At 46.6% G+C, this 12605-nt stretch overlaps 1 long non-coding RNA gene across 5 annotated transcripts in view; it reads left to right on the forward strand.

Annotated features, from left to right (window-relative positions):
- The window catches only part of LOC142830023 (uncharacterized), a 78827-nt gene extending 69915 nt beyond the window's left edge, over positions 1 to 8912 (forward strand). For 4 of the 5 annotated variants that reach the window (XR_012905038.1, XR_012905026.1, XR_012905034.1 and 1 more), the window contains 2 exons: positions 1919 to 2080; positions 6672 to 8912. This is a non-coding gene — a long non-coding RNA (uncharacterized LOC142830023). Of the gene's footprint in view, positions 1 to 1918; positions 2081 to 4721; positions 4754 to 6671 lie in introns of all 5 variants that reach the window. The other variant, XR_012905027.1, reaches the window with a different exon arrangement.
- Positions 8913 to 12605: the final 3693 nt, after the last annotated feature.

A 12605-nucleotide genomic window follows, 5' to 3' on the forward strand; every position in this document is an offset into this window, starting at 1 on the left:
CAGCCAACCCCAGCTCTCGCCCACCAGCCACCAGGGGGCCAGGCTACCAGTGGGCCTGGCCAGGCTGAAGCCGTCACTGGCCTGGCTCTCTCCCTCCGGCCGCTGTGGGGTTGGGCTGGTTGGAGGCTGTGACTTCCCCTCCTCTCCCCCTTCCCCCCGCAAGGGGAGAGAGTGTAAGGCTCTGGGCCCACCCGCCTATGAGGGTGGAAGGCCATGCAGCTGGTGGCTCCAACCCTCCCACAAGGGGAAAGGCTGCATGGCTTCAGTCCTGGTCCTCCATCCCCCGCGACTATGTGCAGGGTGGTTGAGGGTGGAGAGAGGGGCTGAGGGCAGAGGGAAGGGCTGTGGGATGCAAGAGTGAAGTGATTACATCACTCTGTCATCCCATAGGAAACGTTTTTTTATAGAGAGAGACATATAAAGCATTTCTATTATATGCCTCTGTAACTGTGTAAATCTCCAAACAGGAGGGCGACATTAACTAGTGTGTAATATCGGTCTCCAGGAGATCTAGGCTCCAATGTAATAGTCCCCTCCCCCAGTTGTGCCTGCTGGAGTGTCTCACTTGGCCCCAAGTTGCTGTGGTGAGAGAGGGCTGGTGTAGTCCTATCTCCTCAAGGGAGCCTGTCTACTGAACTCCTCATCCCCAGCCCCACACCATAGCAATAATTCAAATAAAGTATGTACATTTTCATTTTAATTTCCAAAAAACAAAAATTAATCGAGTTAAAGACCCAGGCAATGCCAAGTAAATCTTATCATAAGGTAATATTTAAGTTTTTGTACTATATGCCTTTTGAAACTATAGGTCACCAGACAGGAAGGAGACATTTTCTAGTGTGAAATACTGGTCTCCAGCAGACATTGTCTCCTGCCTGACAGAGAAGACCTATTGACACTAGACAAACTATTGTGGAACATCAGATGACAAAAAATGTCAAATCCCCCCCTTCTTCCCCACACCAACAAAAAGGAGAGATTCAAGAAAATTCCTCCAATCCTCTTATGAAAGGGTCTACAAATATTCTAAGTCTGATGTATGGAGCCTGGTTTAACAAGACTACCAAAGTTGAGCCTAGAACTTCTTGTAATCCCTGTTTCATCACCTTACCCTTCAAGAAGAAAAACCACTTTTAAACCCACAAAAGAATTCTAGAAATATTTTTACTGAAACAGATTGCTTTTATGCATGCTAACGGCTTCCGTTTCACTATTTCTCGATTTGTTTTTAATTAATTTTCATAAAATAGGCAATGAAAAAGCACAGAAAAGAAAATAACTTACAGCTTGTAGATAGCCCCAAATAACACACACTTCACGGGACTTCCAGTAAAGCTATGCAATTAGGCAATTTTGTAACTCACCAAAACTGCAAGAGCAGACAATTTGGATGTGTCTACACAGCAGGGTTAACTCGAAATAAGCTACACAAATTGAGCTACATCAATTCTGTAGCTTATTTCGAAATAGCTTATAGTAGAGTCCCACTTATCCGCCCTTCGCTTATCCGACATTCCGCTTTATCCAACATAGCCGGATAAATCCTGGGGTTCGGCGAGAAATCCCCAGCCAGCCTAGAGTAGCACGAGTATGCGGCCCCTAAGGCCAGCTGCCCCGTGTTGCCATGCTGCATGCAGCCTCCCCGGCTGAACAGATTCCAGCAGCAGCCCCTGAAAGCAAAACTAAAGCCCCACACTGCCACTGGCCTCCTGCCATGTGACCCGCCATGTGACTGGACCCCTTTCCCCGCCCCAGTCGCTGACGTCCCTTGAATTGCAGTGCGCGGCAAGCGATTGAGAGTCCAGCCCAAGGGTCAGAGCCTCCTGCCGGCGCTGCTTAGTCATGGGGTCATTCCCATTGCCCCCCGTGCCCACCTCTCAGGGTCCCCATTCCTGCATGGCCCCTTCCCTCCCTGCAGCCCCCAGGAGCAGTCCGGGATAATGGCTCCACTTGCTTCCCCGTCGCTCTGGGCGCTGCTGCTGCTGCTGCTCCTGCTGCTGCCACCCTTCTCGGCGGCCTCCAAGTGGAACATCCCCAAAGTGCTGCTGCCCTTCGCCCAGAGCACCTGAATCAACTACAGGTAATGTTCTGTACTCCGTATTATCCGACATTTTCGTTAATCTGACCACCTGTCAGTCCCGTTTAGATTGGCTAATCGGGACGCTACTGTATTTTGAAATTGTCAAACAATGAGGATTACAGGAGTTGGAGTAAGAAGTCCTCCAGCTTGATAGAATTTTGACAACATTTTGAAAATAACTGCCTGCCGTGTAGACACAGGACTAAGTTGCTGTGTAGACATGCCCTTTCAGACCACATAATATTACATAGATGTAATGTGTTAGGGTATGTCTACACTACAAAGTTAATTCGAACTAACGGACGTTAGTTCGAATTAACTTTGATAGGCGCTACACAAGCGTCCGCTAGTTCAAACTTAATTCGAACTAGCGGAGCGCTTAGTTCGAACTAGGTAAACGAGGACATTCTACGAGGACTAAGCCTAGTTCGAACTTACTAGTTCGAATTAAGGAGTGTGTAGCCCCTTAATTCGAACTAATGAGAGGCTAGCCCTCCCCAGCTTTCCCTGGTGGCCACTCTGGCCAACACAGGGAAACTCTATTGCCCCCCTCCCGACCCTGGACCCCTTAAAGGGGCACGGGCTGGCTACGGTGCCCCTGCCAGGTGCAAGCCTGCCAGCACCCAGCTAGCAGACCCTGCACCTGGCATGGCTCGAGCCAGCCACCCGATGCCCCCCAGCCCTCCCCCTCTTCCCGGGAGCAGGCTGGCGGCTCCCGGGAGCTTGCCCGGGACCGCAAGAGGCGGGCACCCGCCTGGGCTAGTGCAGACATCGTGGACCTCGTCCACGACCTCCGCACTAGGCACAGGAAAGTGGCCGTCTAGGGCAGGAGAGCTGCCAGCCTGGCCACCCAGGAGCAGGTGTGCATAAAAATCAAGGTGGTCCACTGAGACCCCCGACGCTGAGCCCTGAGCTTACAATGGCCGTACTGGGTCAGACCAAAGGTCCATCTGCCGACAGCGGCCAACCCTAGGGACCCTGGAGGGGATGGACCGAAGACAGTGACCAAGCCATTTGTCTCATGCCATCCCTCTCCAGCCTTCCACAAACCTTGTGCAGGGACACCACTCCTACCCCCTGGCTAATACCACTCCATGGACCGAACCTCCATGACTTGATCTCACTTCCCTTTAAACTCTGTTCTAGTTCTAGCCTTCACAGCCTCCTGCAGCAAGGAGTTCCACAGGTTGACTCTTTGCTTTGTGAAGAACAACTTTCTGTTACTAGTTTGAAGCCTGCTACCCATTCCTTTCCCTTGGTGTCCTCTAGTCCTTCTATTATGGGAACTAATGAAGAACTTTTCTTTATGCACCCTCTCCACCCCATTCATGCTTTTATAGACCTCTATCCTATCCCCCCTCAGTCTCCTCTTTTCTAAGCTGAGAAGTCCCAGTCTCTTTAGCCTCTCTTCATACGAGCCCCCGATGGGGAGGACTGGGCTGGCTCTGCGGGCTTCTGGGGGTGGAAGCTCTCCTGCAGCCCCCCAATTGCCCCCTCTCCCCAGATGGCAGCCTGCGGCAAGTGCAGCCGGTCTGATGGCTGAGTGCTATGATGTGCCCAGTGTGGGCACTCAGGGCACACCAATACAGGACTGCTTTGCAAGCGGGGCACCCCTGAGAACTGTCTGTCCGGGATGGGGGTCGGGTCCCTTTAAGCACAGCCCTCGGCTAGCCTGAGGCAGCAGCTCCACGCTCTAAGTCCTCCTCTGATGTCCTGACGGCACTGCTTCTGGCCATCCTTAACCCCGCTTCAGGGTCCACTTAATGTGGACATGCTAGTTCGAATTAGCAAAACGCTAATTTGAACTAGTTTTTTAGTCTGGATGCGTTAGTTCGAATTAGCTTAGTTCGAATTAGCGCTGTAGTGTAGACATACCCTCAGTAAGGCGGATACAGTAATAAAAAGGGAGATATGAACAGGAAGAAGAGGGAAGAAGGGAGCATCAAAAGGAGGTGAAAAGAAAAGGGAAAATCGAGACCTGGAATTCTTTGAGGGTATGTCTACACTACCCTCCTAGTTCGAACTAGGAAGGTAATGTAGGCATACCGCACTTGCAAATGAAGCCCGGGATTTGAATTTCCCGGGCTTCATTTGCATAAGCGGGGCTCCGCCATTTTGAAATCTCCGCTCGTTCGAACCCTCTGCCACGCGGCTACACGCAGCACGAAATAGGTAGTTCGAACTAGGCTTCCTAGTTCGAACTACCGTTACTCCTCATTCCACGAGGAATGCAAATGAAACCTGGGAAATTCAAATCCCGGGCTTCATTTGCAAGTGCGGTATGCCTACATTACCCATCTAGTTCGAACTAGCGGGGTAGTGTAGACATACCCTGAGAGTCTTAACGTATCTAGAAATGGGGTTGAAATGTCTTCAGACATAAATAACTGACCTTGTCACAATAAGCTATTCATTCTTTGGCTTCTAACTCAGGTCTGAATGCCACTGTTCTATTCTGGGCATAAGCTTAGTCCTCCATTTTTGTAAAATCACGTGCTCGGTGATCATTGCAGCCTTTAAGAACTAAACTCTTTGTCACAAAGTTAAACACACCTTAGCAGGTAGAAATCCTTGGATATAATTTTCAGCAAAGTTTTGGCTGCTGAATTCCATTTTAACTCACATCTGCCTTTTTCAACAGCTGTCCTGTTTTCATTATTACAGCACCAACAGGTATCAAAGCTTATAACCTTTTTTGTATAACCTCTGTAATATCAGATATATTTTGAATAGAATGTTTTGTTGTTGTATCAAACACAGCTGTAGATACATGGGGCATTTTTAATACAACATAATATACTCTGCCATTGGGATTCTTTAAAGGGTTGTGGTAAATCTCTTGCTTTCACACAGAACTCCGGGCTAAGTAAGATCCTTTTCATTAACAAAATAGACATAGTGGACATGGATCTTGTGAGTTTATGAAGCATTTTTAAATTTGCCAGTGGTTCTGGGGCCTCTGGCAGACCTAGGGTATCTCAGCTAAATTGACCTGTTAGCATGTGCTAAATTGTAGGGGCAGCAAATCACAGTGCTACTTTGGCATTATAAAAGGAAAAGCCCCTTATTATTGGTTAATTAATAATGATATCTAATCACTAGCCAGTTCTTCCAAATTACAGTTTTATTCCCAATTTGTAAGTCTCGCTTGTCCCAGGCTATGTCTGGACTGCAGGCTTCTTTTGGAGGAAGCTTTTCTGGAAGAGATCTTCCGGAAAAGCTTATTTCAAAAGAGAGCATTCACACAGCAAAAGTGCAACGAAAAAGCGATGTGCTTTTTCAAAAGATAGTATCCACATTGATTGGATGCTATCGCATTTAAGTTGTGATTAGTCTGGATAGAGTGGCCACCAGAGCACCTGTGTTATTTCCTGGAGTCCTCTTCTTTCGAAAGCATTCCCTCTTCTGTGTCCACACACGCCTTTTTGGAAAAAGCTTTTTTGGAAAAAGGCTTCTTTGCAGAATGAAGTTTACTGCTGTTGGAAAAACCCCTCTGTTCTTAGGACTTTCTTTCAAAAGAACTCAATGGCAGTGTGGATGCAAGTATTGTTTTTCTGGAAAAACAGCCATTTTTCCAGAAAAACACTAGAGTGTAGCTGCACCCCCATATAGGTTCTTTTGCCTGACAGTGAGGATGAAATTGGTACCTCTTAGCTAGGACAGCCTACACCCTTTATATAGCCATTATTGTATGCACTTTATTTTTCTCCATGAAACAAACCGAGGAGCCAAGGAAACCCGCAGGGGGAATTGGGAGCATTAATACGTGTTCCGTTTCTATCTACCTGAGTATAAAGATGTTAACATGCTGGAACCAGTTTGACATGTGTGACACAATAGAAGCATCATAGCAATTTCATAGATAACTTCAAAGGAAATATGTATTATTTGGATGATGTTTTGGTTACATCTAATCTACCCGGAGGTGAAATCCTTTGTTAGTTAATTCCTTAAATGCTTAAAATGCTATAAGCTTCTTCTGCAATGCTCATTTGCACATGCTTAGTGTCAAAATACAACTATCTAATGCAGTGTTTCTCAAAGTGCATGGACCCACTCTGCTCAGGTTTATTTATTTACCAGCACTGCAGTCAGAAAGCCTTGTGGCTCCCATTGGCTCTGGTTTACCATTTGCAGCCAAGGGGAGCTGTGGGGAGCAGTGGCCTGGGCTATGCCACTTCCTGCGGCTCCCAATCACTGCAAACGGTGAACCGGAGCCAATGGGAGCCATAAGGCTCCATGGCTGTGATCTGGGAAATAAACATATCGGAGCAGTCAGTTAGCAGCTTTCTCAGTGTGGTTCCATGGACCACTTTGAGAAACACTGATCTAATGTAACCACTTACTGACACTACTTCTGTGTGACTACTAAGATGTTTTATGCAAAATTTCAGAGCTTGGGCTCCATCCTGAACCTGAATGTTCAAACTGAGGCTTTAAGCCCCACAGCCCAAGCCCCCTGAGCAAGCCAGTTCTCCTAGATCAGGCGCTTTTATTGCAGTGTACACATACCCAATATATATAGTCCTCACAGGGGAACTGCCAGGGAAGGAAGCAGCTGCTTCAGAGTGACTCATCTTCTCTCTTTCAGGAAATCTATTAGCTGGTTAAACTACTCCATTCCCTGGCTCATCCTCCTCTTGAAGAAAACTACTGACAGCTGCCCTCAGGCCTATAACCAGAGATGTGTGAGTAGGGCACCTGCCCAGGAAACACTACTGTGGGGCAGAATTTGAAAAATGATGAAAAAAAGCTGGTACAGAGCACAGATGTGCTTGCGTGTCCCAGGCACTAAAATGCCAAGTTCTGGCTCGGACTGATTTGTTGATTTGTTTTCTTGAAGTGGAAGGGAAAGTTTCCTTAAGTACCAACAGTTTCTGGGCATTGTCCATGATACTGGCTCCTCGAGATAAGTGTCCAAAATTCAGGAATGTCCTGATGAAAATTGAGCTTGTGTGTAAGTATCATACTGAGGACGCACAGGCATGTGATGATAAAATAATGAGAGACTCTTATCACAGCACATGGAGTTCCTTCCCCACTGCCTAATCATGGTTCAATTTTATTAATATTTTAAATTCAAATTACATTATATTTTTTGTTTTGATCAAAGAGCATTAAAACATTTCCCCTACTCCAGGAGTTCTCAGCCTTTTGAGGCTCAGGGCCTATTTGTATATGTTTATGACCTCTTGTGTCTCACTAAATAGTCTGAGGGTGGAGGCCCAGCATGATTTTGGTGAGATCCTGTTCTCCAAGAGGGTTGGGGTCTGCTTGGCACTCACCCCACAATAGCTGCTTTTGCAGTGCCTGTGCTGCGGGATGGCTGGGCTTGGCTTTCCAACTTCAAGTATTGCAACCTCTTGGATAGCAGTGCAGATTTGGCCCCATTCCCCATAACTGGACCAAATTTGTGTGCGTGGAGCTGCGACCAGGCTCATGGGGTTGCAGTATCACTCACTCAAATTTGGCTTCCTGGGATTCCTATCATGATGGGTGGGTAAATTTGAGTGGCACTGGGACCCGAAAGTTTGCAGTGCCTGGAGCCAGGAGGTGAGCCTGGCCAGTTGTGTGGGACAGGAACCACAAGAGTGCCATGTGGCCTTTGTAACTTTCTGGTAACCCAATTTTGGGACCCAACTTATAGGTTGAGAATTCCTGCCCTGGGCAATTCATCTGTGGCCTATCTTCTCTCTCATACATGCCAAAAAGGCTCTGCTTCTTGTGGCATGTTTTATGGTCAGTTGTAGAAAGCATTCTTTAGACATCCTTTCCCAGATCTGAAGCATGCTTTCTGCAATGGCTCTGAAAATAGTTTTGTTCCATCCATGCTTGTGGATGAATTGGTCTCAGCACTAATGCAGGAGCACTTAATGCTGACAACAGTTGACACTAAGGGTACGTCTAGATTGCAAGCTTATTTTGAAAGAAGCTTTTTCAGAAGAGAGTCCAATTGAAAAGATGACATTCTAAGAGGGGATCAAAAATAATCCTTTGAAATAAGACAGATCAATTGGTATTCACCAAAAGCAAATTGAGATGAAACCGATCTACTTTTTAGATCAACAACTTTAATAAACTTCTTCTGATTCATATTTATTTGAATTACAGCAGGGGTTTCTCAAATTCTTTCACTGTATGGCCCACCCATACCAGCTCCCACAACTTCCACTTCACAGGTCCATGGTAGGTCCAGGTTAGGAACACAACGTCCTCCCCTCAGCACCCTTCAAAGTCTCTGGCCATTCTGGGAACATTATTCTGCTCTTGCAAGCATGCAGGAAACAGAAAATAACAGTTAATACCTTCCTGTAGCAGAAGTGGTGGTGGCGCTTGTAAGCTTTTCTTCTCAAAACTCTGATTTTTCCATTATAACAAAGCTGACAGTAAGTTTAAAATGAGCATTCTGTTTGAAGCTGAATTCTTCAAAGTGCTCTAAATCCTGTATGGTTGATCAGATTCCCTTGAAACTAGGCGTGGCTGGTGGAGGTGCAAGGAACAATCACTATTCCAAATTTGGAGTAATTTGACCAAAGGGATCCTGAGATACAATCATTGGAAAAACAGCTTGTTTGAGAGGTGACAGTCCAGCAGTGTTCTTTTTCTTCACAGAGATCAAACCAGGACTCACATCTCAAACACTCATTCTTACCCCAGAAAGGTACATGCCACTCCCTAGCCTTTGGGGAAAATCAAATTGTATTATTAGAAAAAGAGTTTGCATCTTGTGTTAGAGTTAGACATTCTTGTAAGCACACTCAGGCTGTGTCTAGACTACATGCCTCTGTCGGCAGAGGCATGTAGATTAGACACATAGGCAAAGGGAAATGAAGCCGCGATTTAAATGATCGCGGCTTCATTTACATTTACATGGCTGCTGCGCTGAGCCGACAAACAGCTGATCAGCTGTTTGTCGGCTCGCGCGCTAGTCTGGACGCACCCCTGCCGACATCAAAGCCCTTTGTCAGCATCCCCGTTATTCCTCGTGGAATGAGGTTTACCGGGGCTGCCGACAAAGGGCTTTGATGTCGACAGGGGGAACGTCCAGACTAGCGCGCGAGCCAACAAACAGCTGATCAGCTGTTTGTCGGCTCAGCGCGGCAGCCATGTAAATGTAAATGAAGCCGAGATCATTTAAATCGTGGCTTCATTTCCCTTTTCCAAAACAACAAATCTACATGGCTCCGTCGACGGAGCCATGTAGTCTAGACGTACCCTTAAGTCTCAGGAGCATAATGGATCACACTGCACATAGACACGGAGCCTAAGTGTATGCTACTAACTCCTACCAACAAGTTTTCTTTCTGTTAAAAAAAGAAAAAGAAAATTAAATGTCACCGAAACTTCATTCATGCAGAGCTAAGGGTTCCTGGTGAGTTCATGTTCCTCCTGAATGTTGAGTTCAGTGAAACTCTAACTTCAGAAAACCAGGAAATAGACTTAAGGTACACGACCTCGTAACCACCTAATGCAAAATCCATACCACTGAAGGCTGTAGTTAAGCTGACCTATCACCTGGAGTAAGTTGGCGGAAAATGGTTTTGGTCAACCTAACCACTGCTGCTTGAGGTGGTGTAGTACCTTCGTGGAGGAAGGGGGAAGAGGGGAAATGTTCCATTGTATGAAATAGCTACACTACTGGCACTACCGCTGCAGCTGTGCAACTGTACTTTGCATAGTATTGCCATGCCCTGAGATGCTACACTCCTTTGCAATAGTTCCTCAAGAGATACATGTTCCCTTTCCTTTACTCATCCATGTGGTGGGTGTACATCTGATTGTCTCATATTTCATTCACAGTCCTGTGTTGCTCCTCAAGCTAACCCTTATCGTCTCAGATCACAAACATGCCTCTACCAACCTGCCCAACCTAGTGCCTCCTCTGTTCAAACCATTCAATTGAGAGCAGCTGCAATGCATATAGATAATTCCCTGGAGTTGTTGTCAGCTTGGTGTTGGAGAGGGGCAGAAGAACCATTTCAGATTTTGGTAGGGGAGGCCGTCTTGTACATGCCGTGATTGGGTGCGTGGGTAGACTGAGGGTATTGGGAGGGGCAGACTGAAGGCACTGGCTTCAGCACAAGCGAAGCAGCAAATTAGGGGGGACTGACCTCACCCACACTCCACACAAACATACACATACATAGACACACATCACCTTTTTCCAGGGTCTAGTAAGGCACTGGTTTTTTGGCAGTTAACTTAGCAATTAGCTGAAAGGAACTCTGTATCTAATTCTTATGTAAAAAAGAAAATTAAATAAATATTAGAACCAGTCAGCGCTAGTATTAACATATTCTGACATGTTGTGGCAAGTCACTTAAGGGACACTGATTAGGCTTAAAATTTTAGTACATATTAATTTGTTACTATGAAGAGACAGAGAGAGAGGACTCCTGGGCTTTATGTCAGCTCTGGAAGGGTCTTGGGGTCTAGTGAGTTACAGCAGGGGGCAGATACATTTGGGCTTTGTATAAAAATATCAGAATTGCCATACTGAGTCAGACCAACGGTCTATCTAGCCCGGTACCCTGCCTTTCAACAGTGGCCAATACCAGGTGCTTCAGAAGGCACGAACCAAAGGGGCAATCATCAAATGATGCGTGCCCGTCCCCCATTCCTAGCTGCTGGGAAACAGAAGTTAACAACACCATCCCTGCTCATTCTGTCTAGTAGCCATTGATGGACCTGCCCTTCTTGAACTCATAGTTTGAGTCTTTCCACCATCCCCGGGCAAAGAGTTGCACAGGTTGACGGTGAAGAAATAATTTGTTTAGTTTTAAATCTGCTGCCTATACGCTTCTTTTGTTATGTTAATGAAGGAATAAATAACATTTCCTTATTTATTTTCCCACACTATTTGTGACTTGCCAAACCTCTAATATAGTCCCAGTATTGATAATCTCTCCTCATATGGAAGGTGATAATTATCCCTAATCATTTCTGTTGCCCTTCTCTATACCTTTTCCAAATCCAATATATCTTCTTTAGATGGGGTGACCAGATCTGCTTCCAGTATTCAAGTTGTGGGCATACCATGACTTTAAATACAGGCAATATGATATTTTCTGTCTTATTATCTGTTCCTTTCCTAATGATTCCCAACATTTTGTTAGCTTTTTAGACTGCCACTGCACATGGAGCAGATGTTTTCAGAGAACTATCCACAATTATTCTAAGATCTCTTTTCTGAGTGGTAACAGCTATTATAAACCCCATCATTTTTGTATATGTATCTGGGATCATATTTTTCCATGTGCATTACTTTGCACTTATCAATGTTGAATTCCATCTGCCATTGTATTGTTGAATCACTAAGTTTTGTGAGATCCCTTTGTAACACTTTGTAGTCAGCTTTGGACTTATCTATTTTGAGAAAAAACTTAAAAAAAACCAAATAGTCTAGTACAGTGGTCTCCAACCTTTTTACACCCAAGATCACTTTTTACATCTCAGAACAGGTGAAGATCTACAGCCCCGCCCCTTCCTTGAAGCCCCGGCCCTTCCCTGAAGCCCCGCCCTCTCTATTCTCCTCCTGTCCATCACTTGCTATCCTCAGCCCTTACTTATGCACTCTGACAAACAGTTTATTTTTAAATTATGCTATATATAAAATTAAAATCACGTGTTTATAGTTATGAAATAAATGGTCTGTTTTTTATTCATGCTATTTAAATCTAAAATTAAGCATTTATAATTATACATTTTGTGGGGACAGAGTTCTGCAGCTGGGGGCAGGGGAGAGGGAACAGGGTGCTGGGAGGGCACAGGACAGGGTTCTGCAGTAGGGGACAGAGTGCCAGTAGGGACAGAGTTTGGGGAGTGGGGACGGGAATAGGGACAGAGTTCTGTAGCTGGGAACGGGGAGTGGGGACAGCATTCTGTGGCTAGGGACAGGGGAGTGGAGTCAGTGTTCGGGGAGTGGGGACGGGAGTGGGGTCAGCGTTCTGTAGCTGGGGACAGGGGAGTGGGGACAGCATTCTGTAGCTGTGGAGTGAGGGCTGGGGAGTGGGATGCCAGTGGAGGCAGAGCGCATGCCTGCCCTGGCGCCGACCCTCCCCCCGCCCTGGTGCAGGGAAGCCTCGCGCGCGCCTGCCCCGGGGCCGCCACCCCCCCCCCTGCGCGCCTCTCCCGGGGCTGACTCACCCCTCCCGTGCAGTGCAGGGAACCGATGCTCCCTCCCGCAGTACACCCAGCAGAGCAGCTAGCGCACTTCCAGAATTGCCAGAAGTGACGCTAAGCTGCGGGACTTCAGTCCATTCCCAGGAAGCCGACACTACCTCCATTTTCACTTGAGGTAAGTAGTGGGGCTTCTCGGGGGTGGGAGAGAAATGGGGGCGGGGTGGACAGGATGCCTCGCAATCGACTGGTTGAGGCCTCTGTTGGCAGAAGCATGTAAAATAGGCTACCCAACATAGTCAATGAAGTGGGGATTTAAATATCCCCGGATTCATTAAAATAAAAATGGCCGCCGCACTGCGCCGGAACAGCTGATCATCGGCACAGCGCGGCAGTCAAGACACGG

This window comes from Pelodiscus sinensis, chromosome 1 (assembly GCF_049634645.1).
Source record: "Pelodiscus sinensis isolate JC-2024 chromosome 1, ASM4963464v1, whole genome shotgun sequence".
NCBI lineage: Eukaryota > Metazoa > Chordata > Testudines > Trionychidae > Pelodiscus > Pelodiscus sinensis.